This window comes from Prinia subflava, chromosome 8 (assembly GCF_021018805.1).
Source record: "Prinia subflava isolate CZ2003 ecotype Zambia chromosome 8, Cam_Psub_1.2, whole genome shotgun sequence".
Taxonomy (NCBI): Eukaryota; Metazoa; Chordata; class Aves; order Passeriformes; family Cisticolidae; genus Prinia; species Prinia subflava.
In genome coordinates, this window is record NC_086254.1 from 3001498 (window position 1) to 3014602 (window position 13105).

The following is a 13105-nucleotide window of genomic DNA, read 5'->3' on the forward strand; positions in this document are numbered from 1 at the left end:
ACCTTTTTTTTCCTCACTAAATCCACAGGACTTTGTTCCAGAGAACTCAGCACCTGTATGTGCAGTTGCTTTCCCACACTTGAGGTTCTGCTTTATATGTAGGTTTTGGACCTGATTTCAAAATCTGAGGGTGTGTAGGACAGAGATCAGTCAGAACAATATCTCTTTTTAGCCCTCAAAACCCATCTTTGGGGGACTACTGTTGGTGAAGCTGCTGTGAGACTGAATTTTCTCTGAGGTACAGAGCTTAAAAGATAAATCCACTCTAAGTGAAACCTGAAATAAATGTGCATTGTTGCATCGGGCAGTAAAAGAGAATGCTGGCCTCTGTTGACAGAACAGATTGGTCTTACAGCACCTGTGTGATCCAAGGGGTGAAGCATGTCCCTTACTAAGCAAAAATGTTTTCTCTACCTTGAGGTTCCTTGTCTCCTTTTATTGTGGGGCTTTTCTATACAAATACCTTAGAACAAAGTCACTGTATGCTGCTAGCTGTGTAAGTTCTGTCCTCTCTAAAGCCAGCAGAAGAACAGGATAAACCAGTGAGGCAGATTTGGCTGATTCCTCATGATCAATTGTACATGTAATTCCTAAAGGCTTGACTTTGCAATACTGCCTGTAAGTGGTGCAGAGAGTGCCCTTTCTAGGGAATCTGGGTTTTACTAAATGGCTGATTGGATACAAGGGTTACAAGACCAGTAAAAGCAGGAAAATTCTAAATCTTGCATTAGTTTGAGTGATCTGTGTAGTGGTGCAGAAGTGAATTTACACAGAAGGTTGTAAATGGTGTTTATCTAAGACAGAAGTAAATTCTTTTCTTAGGAAGATGAGTGAATTTTTCCTTACCTATTCTGGAGTGGAATTGCTCATGATGAACATGAGTGCTGAGGGAAAACTAACAGTACTAGATTCAGTCATGTCTTTAAATAAATTAAAAAACAAAACTATTAGTCATCTTTGTAACTTATATTTAGCATGTCCATTTAGTCCATCTTGAATATATCAGAAAATGATGCAGAGGAATAAGAAACCATAGCAGAAATTGGTGCAGGGTGACATTACTCCATGTGTAACATGAGAGCATTTGGCACCATGAGCTCATTTTGATCTCACTTCTTGTGTCTTCTGCCTCCTACCAGCTTAGAAAAGAGCTGGAGCTGTGCTTTAATGAGATTAACTCAACATGAATGATCTGTGTTTTACTCAGAGTTTATCGAATGTATTTAACCTTCACGAAGGCAAGGATTGCTTAGATGAAGTTTCCCTCACCTCCTGCCTCTGCTCAGTGATTCACTGGGTCTAGAAACTACAGGAGTTCCAGTGAAATCCCCTCTTACCTTACTGAGAAGAGATCCCATGGTACAGCAGCACCTTGGATGGAAAGCAGAAGTTCCCTGTGCTTACAGGGTGAGATTTGGCACCCAGGTACAAAGGAGCTCGGTTCATCTGGGTCACCCATATGGGTTTTGAGAGGTACTGGAGTGCCTGACTCCTTTTCCACTTCTCTTGAAGCAGAGGATGCTTTGGAAACCTCACAGTAATCAACCCTGCCTACCTTTGAAAGTCAGGCTGCTGAATTTCATCACGGAAGTTGTCTGGCTGGCAAGTAATGGTGGAAAAGTCCTGGCATCGGTGAGGCAGAAGCAGCAGCTCTAGGCTGATTTTCCCTTACATCAGTGACTAAGATGTACCATCCCCCAGGCTGATTTCTGGGAGGTTCTCCTCAAGCCTTGTTTGCTTGGTGCCTTACAGCTAATACACAGTGCTGAAACATGAAATTAGTTCAGCTGTGTCAGGGCTAACAGATGGCCATTTCCTAGGAGAAGATTCTGTAGCATTCTGTACAGGTTTTGCAGTGTGGTGAAAATCCAGGTTAACAGAAAACAGCCAAAAGTGAAGGCTGAATTATATCAGATTCCTGAGTCATCAGCTATTGATGCAGAAGATCCTGCTATGCTTTTGTTGTGATGCTGCAAAGTAGCATTTCCAGCCCCCTGGGCAAAGACATCAAAGGGTAGTGAAGATAAAAACAGACCACTGTTGACTTTGAGAAAAATGTTCTATTTATACAGGCAGATGTTGAAGTAACTGAAAACTTTAGGACTGCTTTAATGAAAGTTTGGCAGTCCTCAACCTTCAAAAACTCATACTCAGGCTTGCTTTCTTTCCTCCAAAATCACAGAGCTGGCTTTGAGTGCCCCTGCTTCTTAGCAGAGGAAAGTTTTTTCCAGAATGAACGAGGAGCTCTGGGAGTACAGCAAGGCCTGCTGTGACCTGGCAGGGTGGGAGAGGGGGCTGAGCCATGTCCTTTGCCAGAGATGCCCCTCAGTCATGCCAGTCTCTTTCTCACGAGGACATCTGGGCTCCTGTGTAGGGGCTGCTGTGTTTGTGGCAGGTCTGATTCCCTTTGGGGTGGTCACCAGCTCGTGCTCTGTAACAGCTCTCTCCCACCACTACGGCCATCCATGTGCTCTTCCCTTGGCTGGTGACACTTGCTGTTGGGCTTTGCAGCCTCTTCAGACAATTGATATAAAGAAACACCACAGCTTTATGTGGGATTTCTAAACCAGGCAGGATTGTGGCTCACAAAGCCTGCCCAGGCTGTACCTCTCTGTTGAAAATGAGCAGCCAAACTAGTAAAGCTGGTTTGCTCTTGCTTTCTCTTGCAGTGAGATTCTCTGGAGCCTAGCACAGTGTGAGCTATGTGGCTTCCTGTGGTTGGGACATGCCTCTTGTGGATTGACAGGTTGGATAGATGGGCCAAGTCCAACAATATGAAGTTTAACCAGTCCAAGTGCCAAGTCCTGCACTTTGGCCACAGCAACCCCCAATAAATAGGCTGGGGACAGAGTGTCAGGCAGAAAGGGACCTGGGGGTTCTGGTGACAGCAGCTGGACATGAGCCAGCAGTGTGCCCAGGTGGCCAAGAAGGCCAAGGGCTCCTGGCCTGGATCAGGAATGGTGTGGGCAGCAGGAGCAGGGAGGTCATTCTGCCCCTGTCCTGGGCACTGGTGAGGGCACACCTCGAGTGCTGTGTCCAGCTGTGTCCCCTCAGTTTAGGAGGGACATTGAGTGCTGTGTCCAGCTCTGTCCCTTCAGTTTAGGAGGGACATTGAGTGCTGTGTCCAGCTGTGTCCCCTCAGTTTAGGAAGGACATTGAGTGCTGTGTCCAGCTGTGTCCCCTCAGTTCAGGAAGGACATTGAGTGCTGTGTCCAGCTGTGTCCCCTCAGTTTAGGAAGGACTTTCAGACACTTGAGTGTGTCCAGAGGAGGCAGCGAGGCTGGAGAGGGGCTGGGAACACAAACCCTGTGAGGAAGGGCTGAGGGAGCTGGGGGTGTTTAGCCTGGAGGAGACTCAGAGGTGATCCTATCATTCTGTACAACCTCCTGAAAGGTGGCTGTGGTCAGGTAGGGTTGGTCTCTTCTCCCAGGCAACCACTGACAAAATGAGAGGACAGAGTCTTAAGCTGTGCCAGGGGAAGTTGAGGTTAGACATCAGGAAAAACTTCTTCACTGAAAGAGTGATTGGTGCTGGAGTCTGCCCAGAGAGGTGGTGGAGTCACCATCCCTGGACAAGTTTAAAAGAGGACTGGATGTGGCACTCAGTGCCATGGTTTGGTTGATGAGGAGATGTTAGGTCATGGTTAGGACTTGATGATCTCAAAGATCTTTTCCAACCTAGTTCGTTCTGTGATTCTTTGATATCTAATAAGGTTTGTGCTCACATTATGGCCTTTTCCCCATGGCTTTAGCAGACACTTTCCTCTTCTATCTAGCATCCATTTTAGTGAATGTTGTTTGAATTTAGTACCTTTGAAATCTCCAACTCTGACATTTAACAGAAATTAGGCAATAGGTCAGAAACACAGAAGGAACAAGAGGCATAGTGTGTTTGCATTAAAATTGCCTTCCACTTTAAAACTAGGCCCAAAATAGGAGATCTGTTAGCACTTCTTTCTCAAATCTTCCTTGCCCCGTCTTTGCAAGAGAGTGTTCATATCTTCCCTGCTTTGCTTGTTGCTGAGAATTGAACAGCAAAAAACACACGTAGTCATCTTGTCTTAACAATATCTTAGTTTCTTCAGTAGGTCACTGTTCCTCTTCCCTTCCAGGCAGCTTCAGTGACTCATGGCTCAGCCCACCTGCCTGCAAGCAGCTCCCTGGCTCAGAGCCAGTTCACCACTCTTGGCAATTGCCACATCACTGGAGGAACACCTTGGTGTGTGACCCTGGATCGTGCTTCAGCTGTTACAGTACACTGACAGTTTCTTCAAAAGCCTCCTGGGCATCCGAACCCTCTGTTAGGTTAACCAGGAGAATATAGTTACAGGGAAGACAGAAATTAAAAATTCACATTCCCAAAACATTCACATCCTTGTACCAGATCAGCAGGAGACAGCAGTGCATAGACGTTCCTATCACTCTTGTTTCTGCTCCATCATGGACCAGACTCTTGACCCCACACTTGTAGGGAACAGCACCTAAATCCGTGGGTGAAATTGCGTTTTATGGTGCAAAATGCTCTTTGGGTAGTTTCATGTGACAGGATTTGACTGTTTTGTATGTCAGAGGATCATTCTGCAATTCATGGAACTACTTCTTCTAGCAGTGGAGCAAAAAGGCAAAGAACTTGCTGGCAAACAAATGACTGGTAACTTCCCTCTCTTGAATTTATTCAGTTCTTTGAGGTATAAACGTATTTTTGTTGGCTAGAGAAATCAGTCATTCTGCATTAGGAAGCTTGGCTGATGTCTTCAGCAGGTCTTTTTGAAGCTCTGTGTAAGTGGTTTTAGAAACAACTAAGAGGGGAAAAATAGGATGTGGTTTAACACAGAAGCACTTAATTATGATTTTTGTGTTACTACTTAAGGAAATTTTAATTGTACGGATATGTGAAAATAAAGTTACTTCATCCCTCCAAAACACCCCTGGTGTGACATTCATCACCGCTATACTACTGTGACTTGTACCACATCTGAATTTTAATCATTGTATTGTTATGTCCCAATTTGATATCTCTCTTGCTGTCACAAGATCAGATGTGTTTAATTATGGAACAGGATCCTGCTGAGGTTTACAGATAGTGCATGCCCCAAGGACGTTGCATCTGAACTGTGCTGGCTCACCTTTAGCAGTGTCCATCCTCTGTGCAACTTCCCATCCCCACAGGGAATGTGGTGAGGAGGGAAGGGCTGTTAGCAGGGCTTAGGCAGTGGGAGAAGGTGCATCAGAGTGGGGCCAAACAGACCAGGGTTGTGTGTTGAGAAATTCTGCATCAAGAATCATAGCAAACACTTGAGATTTGGACTAAGATGAACAATACTGGAGTCCAAGGTTTTGTCTGTGATAATGCACTGGAATAACAAAGGAGAGTCTCAACTTAGGAACTGGGCACACTGTCACAGGCAGTGGAGAAGGCTTTTGAGCTCCTAACCTTCCAGTGAGCTTTGAATCTTGGCACTGAGTGAAGGAGGCCTTGTGCAATAACCACTGGATTTCCTGATGCCTTGTCTGTTGCCCCCCCTCTTGATCTTTGAATATCAGAGGGTCATTTATCATTGTTTTCTGTTCTTTGAGCAGCTTTCACCACCTCACTCCTTGTTCAAAACCCCCCGTATTATTTATTTACTGATATATGTCAGCGGGGGAAAAATGGTGACTTAGCGAATTATTTCTGCCAGAACAAAGCCTGCAGGCTGTATCTCCAAGCATAAGGCTTGACAGTAAAGCCCTGGACTCAGCAAAACAGAAGTTGTCTGTATTGAAACGAGAGTTGCTATCTTTCCCAGGCTGTCCTGCGTTCTCTGTTCCCCCTGACAGTCAAGGGGGTTCAGACAGTGTTCTTACAAATCCTCCAAGCGCTCTCTGGGACAGAGGCTCAGGCAGCAGTTGTTTGCAGAAACCTCCTGGAACTGCTGCTGGAGACTCTGGAATTGAGATCCTGCTGGAGACCTGTGCACTATGTCAGACCAAATTAGATTCCTAGTTGTGCTACAAAAGTCTTACTCATATTCCTCCTCTGTACAGGACTGAATCTTATTCAGGTCATTATTTCCTTTACCAGCTTTTCTGCTATTGCTTGGATTGATCTGTGGATGAAGCTGGCAGGGTACTGTGATCCTGCTGTCCTGTGGGCCTGTGCTTTTCTCTCCTCACTGCTCTCACTGCACTGAGTGTGCAGGCAATACCTGGTGGGTTTGTTGCTGTTGTTTTGTGCTGTGAAAAAAGCTAAATGTTTGCTTGAAAGCAAAGTCTCATATATTGCTGAAGGCTGTGCTCCCTTCATCCTCAGCATAGTTTAAAAATACTCTTTAACTGTTACAAACTGTTTATTCTACCAGAAAACTTACCAGAAGAGCAGTAAATGTTAAGACCTGTCTGGGCTGTATGAGGCCAGAGTGAATATCTGCTTTTATGCTGTGTCCTGTAAAGATGAGATGCAATAAAACCTGATATTGATACTGACTTTCTTTAGAAAGTACTTTGAGGTTTTGTGAAAAGCAGCAAACAGAATCCATGTGGAATTGTACCTGAGAGTCTTTTCACCTCCCTGTCAGGTCCACTCACAGCCTAGCTATAGAATTTGTGTTCTTTAGTTCTTATTCCATCTGTTACTGTCTTAGTTCAACATTTTATTTAGTTTTGTATGTTTTTCTAGGGTATCCAAGTGTTTTCTGTGACTAAATTTGTTTTTAAGACAGAGCTTTTTGATGGTGAGACAGGGAGAACTAACTGAGAGAAGCCCTGTGGACTTGGGGTGGATGAAAAGCTGGGCATGAGCCAACAACATGCAGATACAGCCCAGAAAGCCAAGCATATCTGAGGCTGAATCAAGAAAGAAGTGGCCAGCAGGTCAAGGATTCTCCCCTTCTTATGTGAATACCTGGAGCAGTGTCCAGGTCTGGGGAGTTGTTGGACTGAGTCCAGAGGAGGCCATGGAGATGCTCTGGAGCCAGGCTGGCAGAGCTGGGGGTGTTCACCTGGAGAAGAGAAGGCTCCAGGGAGAGCTCAGAGGCCCCTCCAGTGCCTATGAAAAAAAGAGATATTTTTCTACATGGGCAGATAGGGATAGGACAAGAGGGACTGGTTTTAAACTAAAAGAGGAGAGGTTTGAAGGTCTCTCCCAAGCCAAACCAGTCTGTCCTTCTGTGCTCCTAGTCACTGGTATTTGCTGGCTTTGGAGATGGGAGAATTGTATTAGGTGAGTCAGGCTATGAGTTTGCACTTTGCATTGTGCTTTACACTATCCAAAATACCCAGGACTGCATCTCACCTGAAGTTTTGTCATTTGTGGTTTGTCGGTAAAAAAAAAAAATTTCCCTGGAGCCTTTATGAAGCATTAAACAAAATTTAGGGTATTCACTGAAATGAATCAATAAATAAGCTCTTTTTTTCCTGTGATCATGCTTTGATAGGTTTTGAAATAATGACAGAAAGAACTCATACAGGCAATGAATGAGAACCCTGGTCTCTAGCTGTAAAAAGTGTTTCAAATGCTGACTTCACTCAAAACAGATTGTTGACATACTTCAACCATATCCTTCAGTTCACAGGGCAGTGTTTTCCCTTAGATCTATAGATTCTTACATTTTACACAGGTCTGTTATCCTGGAATCCTATACTGCACAAGTAATTCAGTTAAAAAGTGCAGAACTGAGGTGACAGAAAAACCTTTTACATTACAGGCTCAGCTTACAGAAACTTTGGCTTGTTTTCTTTCAGAGCTGGACACTGTTGATGTTGAATGCTTGAGTTCTTGGATGCCTGAGCCAGCTGCATTTTTCCACAGCAGGGGAACATCCCCTTTGGAGCTTTCCAGCCCAGGCAGTGTGGCATGAGCATGCAGGTGTCACAGTGCTGGACATGTCTGGAAGTATCTTATCTTCCCTTTTTTGAGTCATCTCGTTTAGTCATTTAGACAGTTTCAACTTCTTTATTGATGAAAATTAAAAGTGACATCTGACAGCATATTTTCTGTTGTGTCTACTTGCCCCCTTGCTGATTGGAAGGAAAAATGGAGTCAGAGCATTTCCAGGCATGGAGGGATGCGGTGTTGGCTTTGCCCAGCATTCCCTTTATTTGGTTTTCATGGGCCTCAACATAGCTGCACACAGAGGAAGATCCAAGACCATTACTCATTAAGTTCTTGTACTTAGGAGGTGCCTTTTGATGATACAGCCTTACATTGTTCTGAGAGTGTTTGTTCTTGCCCAAACCTTTACAAGAGGAAGTTTTGTTGTAGTTTTTTAATCTTAGCTATTGATTTTGCAATTTTAGTTTTCTGTGACTCTTTGACAGCTGTTCTTTTGTTGCTTTAATTTTCTCAATCTATTTTAATACTTAGCCTGCACAGCACTTGGTGAGGACAGGACATAAGTAAGGACATGATTACAGCCTGCTGTAAGGCCTGGTCATTTTGCAGTCTTTGGCTGTTTCCAGAAAATGTGTTTAGGGACTCTGGTGGTTACTGAAGCATCTCTTCCTCCCTTTTCTCATTCTCCCCTTCTCTCTGGTAATTCAGTAAGACATAAAATTAAATGGGGATTAGAATTGCATGAGAAGTGGTATTTTAAATGGAGCTGCCCTTGATTCTTCAGTGCTTTAAAGAAAAGAGCATAAGGCAAGGGAAAAACTGCTAGTTAAAGTATTAAAATCTGCCAGAGGCATGGCATTTTCTTTAACTTCCAAAATACCTATCCAGTCAAAGACAAGTGGAAATAGATGTTGTCTATTTTCCCTCAGGGTCTCACTTCGAACTATCTTAGTTTCATGCTACCTGTGCTTGTGGAAAGGTTGTCCGAGAGTTATAAATGCATTGGACTGGTTCCCATAGACTTGAAATGCCTTTTTAAAACACAAGCTGACCACTGCCATTTAGGTGCTTTTTCATTTGACTAAGATGTCAGCTAGTACTGATTTCTGGTAGTTGGAACCATAAACTGTTACTGGAATACTGACTTTTTCCTGATACAGTTCTGTCATGCCCCTCTTCACCAGCACAATTCATCTTGTGTCTTGGTTTGAAAGACAGGAACTGCCCTTGGAATGGAGAATATGAACCTCTTCCCTCCGAATTATCATAATTTTGAATGTAAGGGGCTTTCATATATATATTTATATTATATATATATGTTATATTTTTAATATATATTATATATATATGAAAATGAATAACAGTTCTTTACTAGTATGTATGTGTATAACACGGCAAACAAATGGCAGCAACAAAAAAAAAAACAAAAAAAAAAAAAAAAAAAAAAAACCACCAAAAGCAAAACAAACCAACAACAAAACCAAAACCCTACAACAACAACAAAACAAACCAAAGCAAAATCAGAAATCCCACTGCGGTCTCTCCCCGCCCTTCAGGCCTTTCCCGCTGCAGTTCCGGGCACGGCCGGCAGGGGCGCGGCGGCTCCGCGGGGCGGGCCGGGGCGGGCATTCCCCGCCCTGCAGGGGGCGCTGTGGCGCTCATGGCGGCCGCGCTGAGGGCGCGGAGCGGCGGCAGCGGAGCCTCGGAGCGGCCCCGGGGCGGCAGCGCGGGCTCGCCCGGGGCAGCGAGCGAGAGGCGGCACCAACTCGGCAGCTGCGGTGGAACTGCGCGCTGGCTCGGCAGGCAGCGGGTGCGGGCTGCAGTGCTGCAAAACCCACAGCGGGGACGGGGCAGCAGCAGCCCGGCTCCCAAACAGGGCCGGGAGAGGCTCCCTTGGAGGGGAAAGGGCTCGGGGATCGCGGGGTTTCCCCTGAGGCACTGGAGCAGACTGTGACAGTCCTTTGTTTGGTGAGGTGCGGTGTTAATAAGGCCCCTGTGCAATGGCTGCTCTTACGAGCAGAGCTGGATTCACGGTAGAAGAAAGGGAGGAGACAGAACCCTGCAGTGGTGGGAACTCCCCTCACAGGGACCGCAGCCTGTCTCCCCTGTGAATGCCGAGAGAACAAGAGCCAGCAGCTGTCCCAGCCCCTTTTTTCCCAGCCCAATTCTCCCAGCATCTCTGAAGGGCAGAAACCCCCAGGTAAGAGTGCAGCCAGGTGCCCTCTTCCCCAGTTGAGTTTGGCAACTTCTTTTATCTCTTGTAACTACCCGGTTGTTACTGTCTCTTAGCAACAAAAACCAGAACATTCCCTAAGAGAAACAAACAAAAGGAGAACTCCTAAACTCCAGCATCTTGTTTGAAAAAAACTTCACAACTTTAGTAATTCGGATAGCTATGCCAGAAGAGAATGTGTGATGATAACAGGCTTTACCTAGCTTTAAGATCTCACTCATCCTTTACCCATCCTTGATATATGGGCTCGGAGGTTATGAATATGAGAATCAGGATTTGAAGCATGGAATTCTCTGTGGTTTTGTCTGAGGTAGCCGCCTCTTAGCCAGACAATCAGCTCAAACTAGTGCTGCTAATTCTCTCTTCCTCACCCTAGGAAGGGGCTGACACATGCTTCCCGAAGTGGCAGCTCAGTATGAAGAGTCTCTGTAGGATCCATGCCTAGAAAGCCCAAGAGGGTGAAATGACAATTGGGAGGGCTTTGCTCTGTGGCTGCATGTGTTCGGGGCTGTTTGCCCCTGAGGCCAGTTACCTGAACAGTAGGTGTCAGAGGTTGTCAGATTGCACAAGTTCTCCCTACAGTAATAAAACATCTAAGGAGAAAAAAAAAAAAGGCTTGAGACCCGCAGGTTTTTATTTCATGCTGTATCTTCTGTTTTACCTGTGCTTTGAGCTGTGCTGTCCTTTGGAATACAAGGTTGGTCAAACCCCAGAGCCATCTTTTCCAGCACCACATCTCCCATAGCAGTGGCTGGGCTCTGAGGGGATGTAAAACCAGGCCAGTGTTCATACCCTGGAGCAAGAGATGTCCTAAAGGGAAGATACCATCAGAGGCACTGTGTTCACTTGTGAACACATCTTAGAATCCTACAATGGTTTGAGTTGGAAAGGATCTTTAAGATCTTCTGATTCTTCCTTGAACCCATCTCTTCGCTGTGCATATTGGCTTTTGTGTTATTATCTGGCCATCCCTCTCATGCAGGTACACAGTCGTGCTGGTTTTTAAATGGAAAACTTTGTGTTATCAGATCAACTAATTGTATGCCTCACTTTCTCACATTGTGAAACAGTGAATTATTCTTTAACCACGGCCATAATTTCTCCCATAATCCCACAGTTGGACAGTTCTCATGGAATTTACCCTTGGATTACCACCGACACCTTCTCTGTTTCTTCCAAGTGAATTCCAGCCTGTTTGGTAGCTTGAGGTCGTTGATCATGCAGTATTTGGCAGCTGGGGACGTGCTGAATATTTTGCTTTGGAGTAATGAGTTGGTCTCACCTCCCTGCCTGATTTTATCCCAGTTCTCTCAGCGTCTTTGAAAGCCTTGACCCTTTTGGAGAACAGCCATGAAGATGCCAGCATCTTATTCCTGACTGGTAATAGCCCATTTAGAGCCTGTCAGTCTTCATTCAGAACTTAAATTATTTTCCCCCTGTATGCATTAATTTCCATTTAGTGACTTTGTATTTCACCTGCCATCTTATTATTCAGTCACCCGGCTGTTCGGTGGAAATTGAGTTTATGAATCCCTGGTTCTAAACAGCTGTTTTCTCATCACTGAGCAAACTGAACAGCCTTACAAAGCATGTTCCTAAAGCAGCACACTTCTGTCATTATCTCTCTAGAAATGTCTGCACTTCATTGTGCTGGGTGCTGCACAGACAGTTTGAGAGTTCTTGTGCTGAAACTCTGAAAGGATCAAAAGCCAAATATGAAGGCACTGCAGCCTCTTACATCAGCCATACCTGCAAACATATCCCAAATGTCAGAACATGGCAAGGGAATGGGAAACTTCTGAAGGAGTTAACTTCTCCTTTAACTTCTGGAGACTTCTGGAGCATTGATTTGAGGCCCTGATTTGAGCTGCTTTTGAGTTCATGTGACATTTCTCACACTGGTGGTCCTGAGGGACCTGAGCCAGACCCAGCAAAGCTCAGTCCTGCTGAGTGCCTGGTGTGGTCCTTCAGAGCAACAAGAAATGTGTGGGCTGGTGCTGGCCATGACACTGATTTTGACCCAAACAGTGACTCCCTCTGCATTATCATTTACAACACATATACTTCTGCAGGAGCTCTGGCTTTTGTTCTGGGTGTTGATTTAGCAGCTGGATTTTAGGAACAATATTCCAAAAGTGCAAAATTCCATCTGAGCCATGTAATGCTGACTTGCTCAATAATCTCTCATGTTTTCCTTGGGTCTGATAGGCCTGGGAAGAAGTTTTATGCTTCTGCCTTTAGCATGGGCTTTTCCTTTGCTGTGTGACGAGACCAATTTAGAAAGAGTGTTTTGGAAGAGCATTGTTAAAAATACCAAAATGACATTTTCAAGGCTGAAACTTTGTGGATAAGTCAGTATTGCCCGACTTTAAAAACCTTAAAATTCTTGAAAAGCATTTTCTGCTTTGTGTATGTATATAGGGATCTTTATCCAGAAATAAAGAATTGGCACAAGAGGAGCTTCCTTTTACTTCATTAGCAAAGGAAACAAATGAAGCTTCCTTTTGGTGCCTCTGAGAGTTGTAGATTTGGTTGACTAGATTTATGGAAAGCTGGGTACAGGCACATTGACAACACTATTTTGTATATAATACAAGCGAGAATATGCAGAAATACTAAACATTCTGGGCTGGGTAGTATCTGTCTTGAGCAGGACCCAAAAGCAGAGCCTAGGAGAAGGAGAACAGACAGAGGTTGCTTTTGCTGTAAAGGTGTCCTTAGTCGTACAAGTATCTAAAGCTTCTCTCTGAACTTAAAGGAAAGTTGGTGAAACTTTTTTTAAAATCTTTTATTCAGGCTCTTAAATTGTTAATGTGCATTAACTTTGAGGTTGATATGCAGCCTCACAGCATTCCTCCTCAGATTGGTGAGGGGTGTTGGACCTGCTTGCAGATGAAAGTTCTTTGAGAATGATGAGCCCTGAAACTGCTTCTGCTGCCTCTCCGTTCTGATGGAGCATGGCTTGCTGAATCTCCTCCTTTAATCCCCCCAGCACACGTGTTCTCAATTACTGCCTGCATTGAAGCTGCAAACATTTCTTGTGCATCTAACTTTCTATAC

The 13105-nt window shown here is 44.7% G+C and overlaps 1 protein-coding gene across 1 annotated transcript in view; it reads left to right on the top strand.

Annotated features, from left to right (window-relative positions):
• Positions 1-13105, top strand: part of CASTOR2 (cytosolic arginine sensor for mTORC1 subunit 2) — a 119255-nt gene that overhangs the window by 42994 nt on the left and 63156 nt on the right. The window lies entirely within an intron of this gene.